Raw genomic sequence first — 9616 nt, 5'->3', positions numbered from 1 at the left:
CTCCCCGGCAACGGCGCCAGAAAATAGCTTGATGTCTACGCCCCCTCCTTTTCCTGTAGACAGTGTTGGGCCTCCAAGAGCAGAGGTTTGTAGAACAGCAGCAAGTTTCCCTTAAGTGGATCACCCAAGGTTTATCGAACTCAGGGAGGAAGAGGTCAAAGATATCCCTCTCATGCAACCCTGCAACCACAAAGCAAGAAGTCTCTTGTGTCCCCAACACACCTAATAGGTGCACTAGTTCGGCGAAGAGATAGTGAAATACAGGTGGTATGAATAAGCAGTAGCAACGGCACCAGAAAAGTGCTTTGCCCAGGACAGTAAACAAGCAGTAGTAACGCAGTAAAATAGTAAACAAGCAGCGATAGCAGTATTTAGGAACAAGGCCTAGGGATCATACTTTCACTAGTGGACACTCTCAACTTTGATCACATAACAGAATAGATAAATGCATACTCTACACCCTCTTGTTGGATGATGAACACCACTAACTGCGTAGGATTACACGAACCCTCAGTGCCGGAGTTAACAAGCTCCACAATATTCAATGTTCATATTTAAATAACCTTAGAGTGTAAGATAGATCAACACAACTAAACCAAGTACTAACGTAGCATGCACACTGTCACCTTCACGCTACGAAAGGAGGCATAGATCACATCAATACTATCATAGCAATAGTTAACTTCATAATCTACAAGAGATCACAATCATAGCCTACGTCAAGTACTAACACGGATGCACACACTGTCACCATTACACCGTGCAGGAGGAATAAAACTACTTTAATAACATCACTAGAGTAGCACATAGATAAATTGTGATACAGAACACATTGCAATCATAAAGAGATATAAATAAGCACTTCACTATGCCATTCATAACAGTGAATAAGTATTCTGTGAAATATAGCCTAAGAGACCCACACGGTGCACACACTGTCACCTTTACACACGTGGGACAAGGAGTCTCCGGAGATCACATAAGTAAAATTCACTTGACTAGCATAACGACATCTAGATTACAAGCATCATCATATGAATCTCAATCATGTAAGGCAGCTCATGAGATTATTGTATTGAAGTACATAGGAGAGAGATGAACCACATAGCTACCGGTACAGCCCCGAGCCTCGATGGAGAACTACTCCCTCCTCATGGGAGACAGCAGCGTTGATGGAGATGGCGGTGGTGTCGATGGAGGAGCCTTCCGGGGGCACTTCCCCGTCCCGGCGGCGTGCCGGAACAGAGAGTCCTGTCCCCTAGATCTTGGCTTCGCGATGGCGGCGGCTCTGGAAGGTTTCTCGTACCGTGGCTTTTCCGTATCGAGGTTTTAGGTCGAGGGGCTTTATATAGGCGAAGAGGCGGCGTCAGAAGGTCAACGGGGCGACGACACTATAGGGGGCGCGGGCCCCCCCTTGGCCGCGCCGGCCTATGGTCTGGTGGGCCCGTGCCCCCCCTCTGACGACTCTCGGGGATTCTAAGGTGCTGGGCGTTGATTTCATCCAATTCCGAGAATATTTCCTTACTAGGATTTCTGAAACCAAAAACAGCAGAAAATAGCAACTGGCCCTTCGGCATCTCGTCAATAGGTTAGTTCCAGAAAACGCATAAATATGACATAAAATGTGCATATAACATGTAGATATCATCAATAATGTGGCATGGAACATAAGAAATTATCGATACGTCGGAGACATATCAATAGCACCAGTAGAGGTATTGCAATAATTAGCAGCTAGTACAGACTACACAGAAAATCCTAGGCACATAACCATCAGTAAAATCCTAGATTTCATCACAGGCAAGCATATTGGCATTCATAGTTAGTATGATCCCCAAATATGCAAGCAAAGCTGAGTGGCCACAAGATCCAACCAAATAGGTGAGCAACCAATCAGTAGCAAGGCTACTGAGGTCACATCAGACTTAGCACCATATAAAGTTGTAATATCCCAGTATTTGGGGTTACAAAAAGATAGGAAACAGATGTGTGCATTGCATTCATGCATAGAAAATCCGGGAAATTTTCGCGCTTTTGCTTAAAACCATCAAAATGATCGAGGTTTCTATTACGTCGGTGGAATTGAGTTAGTACTCGACGTGAGTGCAATAAACTTCGACATGACCTTTGTTGAACTATTTGATTTTGGGAAACACAATTGGGAATTCAATTTAAATATGAGTGATAAGAATTCAAATTGAAATTGGAATTTGAATTTGGATTCTAGACCATTATATAACATACAACATGTTTAATCAAACAAAATCTAAAACTCAAAATAAATAAAGTATTTAACATTTAATTACATCATCCAATATTACAAGGTTCATAAAGACAAGTAATTCATGATTAAGGATATTCTACAACAAGGAAAACATTTCTTTATTAATATTAACACAATAATACAAAGTCTTTACAAAAATAATAAAGAATAAGAATATAGTTACAATTACAAGTATGAGAAAAGAAAATCAAATCCTAAACTAAACTTGAAGATCATCATCTCTTGTTTAAGTAAGACCCTGCAAAACAAACAAAGCAAACAAGAAGAGATGGTAATGCCAAGTGGTTATGTTAAAAATAAAGAGAAATGGAAGAGGGAGATATTTTCTCAGCCGTGCCTATCCCCAAGGGGAGATGCATCTACCCAGGACATGCAACATGCAAGCAAGCAGCACACGCACAAGGTTGCATGCGTTCGTTGTCAACCACAGAGAATAGATGGGCAGGGTATATATTGCTTCTGCCTACAGCACACAGCTGCCCAAGCACCCAACTTTCTCATACCCATCGACCAGCCTAAGAACAACCAGGTAAAAGGCAACTATTCTTCATCCAAAACCTCCTATATCCATCTAAGAACAAATCAGAGTAGTAGTAGCTCATCATCAAACCCAAACTAGAACAAGAAACACGATTGTGGCGACATAGCAGGAGCCAGGAGGAGCAGGCTCAACTCAAGGAGGTGAAGAGCAACAAGAAGAAGAAGTACTTCAGATCCATAAACATTTTATCCAGGAAATGGAATCAGGTATACATCCTATCCAGGATCAGAGCATATAAGATCTATTCCCAGAAAAGTATACCAGCAATAAATCATCTAGGAGATTGTGTGAATCATCATTTGGTCAACAGGAAGAGTTCCTAGAGTAGCCTAACCATCTACAGTATTGAAGCAAGCTAGAGTAGTTGCTCTTTTGTTGCAGAGCAACATAATGAGCCATCCAAAAGCTCTAGCTAAGCATGCACATGAGTTGCTAGGCTATACTCTATAAAACTATCCTGAGAAACCATCAGTTTGAAGTAAAACATTGAAGCTTTACTGTCAGCATACAAAGCAAGCTTTGCAGCCAATAAGATATATCCATATTTTTCTTCTCTAATAGAGAGCAACAAAAAGTAGAATTGCATCCACTAGTTATCACTCAATCCAATAGCTACAAGGGCATCAATCAAGTATACCAGCAAAGCCATCTTAAGCAGGCATAGGAGCTCACAGCAAGCATCAGGTAAATAGTGCCTGTTGTAGTATATCTTCAGTTTCATCAGTAAAAGAAATACAACGAGCCACAGATGCCTGGATGATTAATCATCCAAACAGGGGCACCAAATCTATGTATCCACCATAGAGCAAGTACACCACCAGAAAATGGTTCACCAGATTCCAAAAGATCAAGCGACAAGTATAAACCAACTAGGAATCATCACTAGTATATATTCAGTGTCATATTGGACAGCTACAAAAACATATAACCAGTGATAGGGAGCAACACCAACTCAGAGATATAAAATAGCATCACTGGATATGTAAAATAAATGCACATATATCAAGCTTGGTGTAATCAGAATGATTCAAAGTAATCAATAAGTCACCAACAAGGCACCTAGTCACAACCAAGCCATATTAAACCAGCAAATAAGCTCAATAACAAGCCAACAACAAAAGCTTGCTTGAGAAATCAACAATACATGTTCCTTGCATATATAAGCCACTAAGAATTAAGCAAGAGTATCACTGAATTGCCTTAGCCAGCAGTAGTATTCATGTCCAGTTTTATCTAATATAGCATTCCAGCAGTTAACTCAGGCCAGGGATGGTTATCCATCCAAATTGAGGCAGAAATGGTAACAGCAAACCAGCAGCCTTTCTCAGAAAACCTGGATAATCAATTCATCCAAACTGGAGCATTACCAAGCACATGTTAGCTAACCAGTTTGATGCAGCAGCTAGTAGTTATAGGTCCCATCTTAAGCATATAGTATAACTCATTAGAATCAGTACTTGACTGATAAATTTACAAATTTACAAGTCATATAGCCCATGAATAGCACTCCCAAGCATATGCAATAATCAGGCCAAGCACACTCAAGTTCTTGGTCAACAAATTCATAGCCATAGAGAATACAGAGAGAGAGGGGGAATAGCTCACAGTGGTGTAGTCGAATAGAGGAAGAGGCCGACGCCGGGGTTGCAGTCGTAGACGCCGTCCGGCCGGCGTCGAGGATGCAGTAGTCACCACCAACACCACACCGCTCCACTAGTACAACAGCACCGCAACACCACACCACTAATTCGCTGTCATGACAGCAGTATGGCCGCGGCGGCGTCGAAAACACGCCGGCGACCGAGGCATCCGTGGGCTAGGGTTGCCGTGAGGCACGTGTGGGGGACAGGGGGCGGCGCCGAGGCAGCGGTAGATGGCAGGGTGGTCCGGGGCGAAGCCACGCCGGGGAGTAGCATCGGAGTAGGAGGCCGGCGATGGCCAAATCGGCCGGCAGTAGGTAGGGTTCCGGGGTTGGGGACGGGTGATTAAGACCTCGAGGATCAAATCGACCGGGAGGAGGCGGTAGAGAGCAGCAAGGCGGAGCAAAGCCCCACCTTGCCGGTGCCGGAGTGAGCCGGAGGCGGCCGGGAAAAACAAACGCAGCGGAGCGACGACGTCTGGGGGAGCCTGTGTGTGCGGGTGCGAGTGAGCGTCGATTTAGAGGGGATTCGATGGAGGATAGCGAGGCGGAGCTGCGCTGGCGTGCGCCGGCGACGGACTTGGCCGGTGGCGGCCGGAAGGGAAGGAGGCGGCGGCAGCATCGCGAGGACGCGATGGGTGTCGCGTGCGTGCGTGATTTGGGGAACGATGGTGAGAGGCCATGTGTGAGGGCTTGGTCGCGTGAGTCTCCAGTACGTGAGTACACTTTGGGCTCAACCCAAACTGATTTGTGTGTCATCGTGTGTAACTCCGTATACGTGCGTATGTGCAATTGAACCACTAGATCTAGGCAGCAAAACTAACTAGCTCTAGCCAAATCTTTTATTAGAAAAACAAAATCACAAATTGAATTCTGAAATGTTTGATAGATTATTTCAACCTTAATTAAGTAATAAATATTATTAAAGTTTTTCTTAAACATAAGTTAATTAATAAAACTCATTATTTGATTTCTTTAATAACAAAACATATGAAACTTCTAGAAAATATAGAATATGAATATTTTTCTTTCACTTAAAGTAGTTAATTTAATCCAAGATAATTTATGACCTTATACCGGGCCTCACACCATAGGAAGTGTGGACGGGAAGATCACCCAGTTGGCACCAAGGTTAAGATCTCTTATGGGTAAAGCAACACACCTCTGCAGAGTGTAAAGAACCGTGACCTGTCACTCCCTGTTCCGAGATATGGAACTGCGAACGCGGCCGGAAAGGAGCTCCATGAAGTTCTAGTAAACCGGTGAAGGCTAACGGACATAGTTCTTCTGAATAAAAGCAACCTTTTGAAGAAATGGTTATGAAAACTTGCATTGGTATTAGACTTTCTGGTCTAATGCTGTAGCTAGTGCATTAAACACCTCTTTCCTATAATGAACTTGTTGAGTACGCTCGTACTCATCCCACTCTTAAATCCCCTGCTTAGATATGGAGGCATCGAAGGAGTATCTACAGTGCAACTCGAAGGCCGAGGAGTCAACAACTACTTCAAGAGACAAGACCCTGTCAGAGGAGTCAGATACCACATACATCAAGGAGAAAACCTAGTTTAGCCATAGAAGGGAACTAGTTTCCTAAACCTAGCTCCTACTTAGCTAGAATCTATTCTTAGCCTCTTTAGCTAGTTAAATACTCTACAAATAGAGTTCGTGATAAGACTAGTCTACGAGTCGTTCTTCTGGAGTTTATTTGCAGATTTACCTCATTGTATAGTAGGAGGCTGTGCTGATCTTATGTAACAGAGTCTGTATGTAATTCTATAGACATGCCTTGGACCCGCATATGTTTCTGTTGTACCACTCTGAGCGATATAATACTAGTGGAACGGTATTTCATTGGTGTTATATCAGACTTGCATACTACACCATGCAGTGGTATGCCGGGTCACCACAGTTGGTATCAGAGCAAATGCTTTGACCCTAGGATTAAAACCCTTTAAAAGAGACCTATAGGTTTGGTAGTGTCTATAGGAATTTGTCTTAGCTAAACCAATACTTCTAATGACTTGAGATGGATATTCACTTGAGAATAATCCTGACACACTTGAGTCAACATTTCTTACCTATTTTTCCTAAGTGGAGTTAGTTAGTTAATCCCCAACATGTAGGACAACATTAAGTCCCTAAAACAATATATGAGTACATCACAGTTGGTATACAATACATGGTAGTCCAAAGAAAGGATACAACCATAAGGAAGATATCCTATTGGAAGATGTGTACCAACACATGTTATGGTTAAGTAAAAGTTATTCAAACCTGTAATTGAAGTAATATCAAGTAACAAAGATAAGCAAGATATCCTACTAGAAGGTGTATACCCAGACAAGTAATGGGTAAGTAAATTCTATCCAAACTTGTGAAACATTTGATAGTAAGGGATAAATCTAAGTTAGATGAAGTAGTATAGACCATGATGATTCAATCATGGGAGGTAAGGAAGAGAGATATGAATAATATATGCTTATTTACAAGGTAGAGTTACTAATCATATATGATTCACTTGAGAGTCTCATCAGGTGATGAAGTAGAACATCTAAAATATGTAGGAGAAGTACAATAAGAAGCCAAGTGCTAAACAATAGTGCGAGAATTGTGTTCCAAAACAAGAAGAAGTGTGCCAAGCACATCATGACCATAGTCTTATGATAGAAACACTTGGAAGTATAGGAGTTATATCCTAATAGATATGTATTCAGAGTAGTCATGTTAGAACTAAATGTATCATAGGAAGTAGTCCTCAACATAATGGAAGCTAAGTTAGTACTTCCAAAGAAAATTAGGTTAACCTTAACTATCCTAGACCACTTTGTTTCAAGTTATCTCATTGCAAATGTGCAATTAAGGTAAAGGTTGCGACAAATAGTAGACTCCCATATATAAGTGCTAAGTATCACGATATAAACCTATCTTATGTGGTGTTATATACTACACATTTCAGCCTGATGTTTAGAGATGTCTTACTCAACTATTATATTCAGGCCTATGATGATGTGTATTATGAACACAAAGCTGAATCTTCTTGGATCTTATTGGATTTTCAATGTTTGACTAGATCCATACATGAGGTTAGACTTTGATATGCAAATGCATGTTGCAATATCAAGTCCTTACTTGATGCTATAGATCTAGAGGGTAATGGTAAACGTGTGAGGAAGTGACGAATTCTGGAAGATTTCGAAGACAAGATGAAGGTCCATTAGAAGAAAGGAATAAAGTTGTGGGAAGCAACCACAAAACTCTGAAGGAAGTACCAACCAAAACTCATGCTTAGCCTCAACAGAGGAGTACTTTAGTAAGGAAGAAGCATGAAGGTGAGAAATCTGGTGATTATGGTGAAGCTCAAGCAGATCCATAATTAATATAGAAGAGGGAATGCATGGGAAATCACTTTGGATACTATATTCATAGTGGTTTTTTTGCAAAATAAACCCTGAAGAAAGGAAGATGACCTATGAACCCATATTAGATATAAGAAGACCACACTTGGTAATAGAAGACCACAGTTGGTATAGGATCAATACTGCGAGATAAAGTAGAAGATGTTCCGACCAATTGGTCAAAACCTATAATAGAATCCATTTTTAGATAACAAATAGCCACAATTGGTATCAAGTAGTCCGTAATTGGATTATCTGTACCAAGAAGTTGTGAACAAATAAAATATTGTCAGCCAAATAATTATGACCTATAAAACATTCAGTCGAAGGATTCATGTTGGATGTCCACAAATTGAGTGGATACACCACAAACATTCTTCGCAAGACCTTAGAAGAAGTACAAACCATAAGCTAGACCAATACCAATATTCTAACCATAAGTCTAATGGTTGGAAGAAAAGGAGTTGAAGACCATAAGAAAATTCTAAGGGGTAGAGTAAAGACTGAGTTGGATGTACACTAACTCAATACTTTGAGCAAAATAGAGGAAGAAGGTCTGAACTAGGAGAACGTTCAATCTTATTTTCATATGATTGTTGAACACTACTTTCAGAAAGATGTCAGACCAGAAGCCGAGGTTATACCTCGAGGAAGTAAGAAGTGGACTATAACTTGAGAAAGTGAGTAATAGCTACTCAAAAGTACGAAAGCTCAATTAAGTCAAGTATAAAGAAGTTGGATGAAGGTAATACCGTAGGCCAATAAAGCTCAAGAAGGCCAAAGACCGAAGAAGATTGAACATACCAAAACCAAAGAGTAGTTGAAAGATTCCTTTCATGGAACCTAAAAGAACCCAAAATAGTTATAGGTATCAATTATAAACCATGATTGAATGGACTAAATGAGTCTAATCCATTCTTAGTAAAAAAAACCGTCAAAACCATCTCCATGGTAAGTACCTTACCAAGTACCATTATTGCAGTTTTGGTAGTAAGAGAAAACAGAGACCTATTTCACCAATTAGGAGTATGTTGTTAAGTTAGTCCTCAGTTAAGACAAGCAGCACCAGAAGAAGTCCCAATCATTAAATCTTCAATGAGAAAGGAAACAAGATTATGATATTGAAAGAAATCATAGAATTGAAGTAAGAAACCATGATTCAGAGACAAACCCTAATGGATTCCAGGAAGAATCTGGACAAGGGATATATTCAATGATATCCAGTAAGATCAATACGGAGTTCGAGAAAAGTCGTAGTCTGCACAAGTCAGATCCACACTCCGGAAACGTGAGAGAGTTCAAACTTCGAGGACGAAGTTTAGTTTAAGGGGTAGAGACTGTAATATCCCAGTATTTGGGGTTACAAAAAGATAGGAAACAGATGTGTGCATTGCATTCATGCATAGAAAATCCGGGGAATTTTCGCGCTTTTGCTTAAAACCATCAAAGTGATCGAGGTTTCTATTACGTCGGTGGAATTGAGTTAGTACTCGACGTGAGTGCAATAAACTTCGACATGACCTTTGTTGAACTATTTGATTTTGGGAAACACAATTGGGAATTCAATTTAAATATGAGTGATAAGAATTCAAATTGAAATTGGAATTTGAATTTGGATTCTAGACCATTATATAACATACAACATGTTTAATCAAACAAAATCTAAAACTCAAAATAAATAAAGTATTTAACATTTAATTACATCATCCAATATTACAAGGTTCATAAAGACAAGTAATTCATGATTAAGGATA

At 40.4% G+C, this 9616-nt stretch overlaps 1 long non-coding RNA gene across 1 annotated transcript; it reads right to left on the bottom strand.

Annotated features, from left to right (window-relative positions):
• Window positions 1-2358: 2358 nt before the first annotated feature.
• Window positions 2359-5292, bottom strand: LOC127306113 (uncharacterized). Its single transcript, XR_007854467.2, has 2 exons — window positions 4431-5292; window positions 2359-2522 (listed from the first exon to the last, which is right to left on the bottom strand). It is a non-coding gene; the product is annotated as an uncharacterized lncRNA (long non-coding RNA).
• Between the last annotated feature and the right edge of the window lie 4324 nt (window positions 5293-9616).

The sequence above is a fragment of the Lolium perenne genome, chromosome 6 (assembly GCF_019359855.2).
Source record: "Lolium perenne isolate Kyuss_39 chromosome 6, Kyuss_2.0, whole genome shotgun sequence".
Lineage (NCBI taxonomy): Eukaryota > Viridiplantae > Streptophyta > Magnoliopsida > Poales > Poaceae > Lolium > Lolium perenne.
This window is presented reverse-complemented; position numbering and strand designations above follow the sequence as displayed.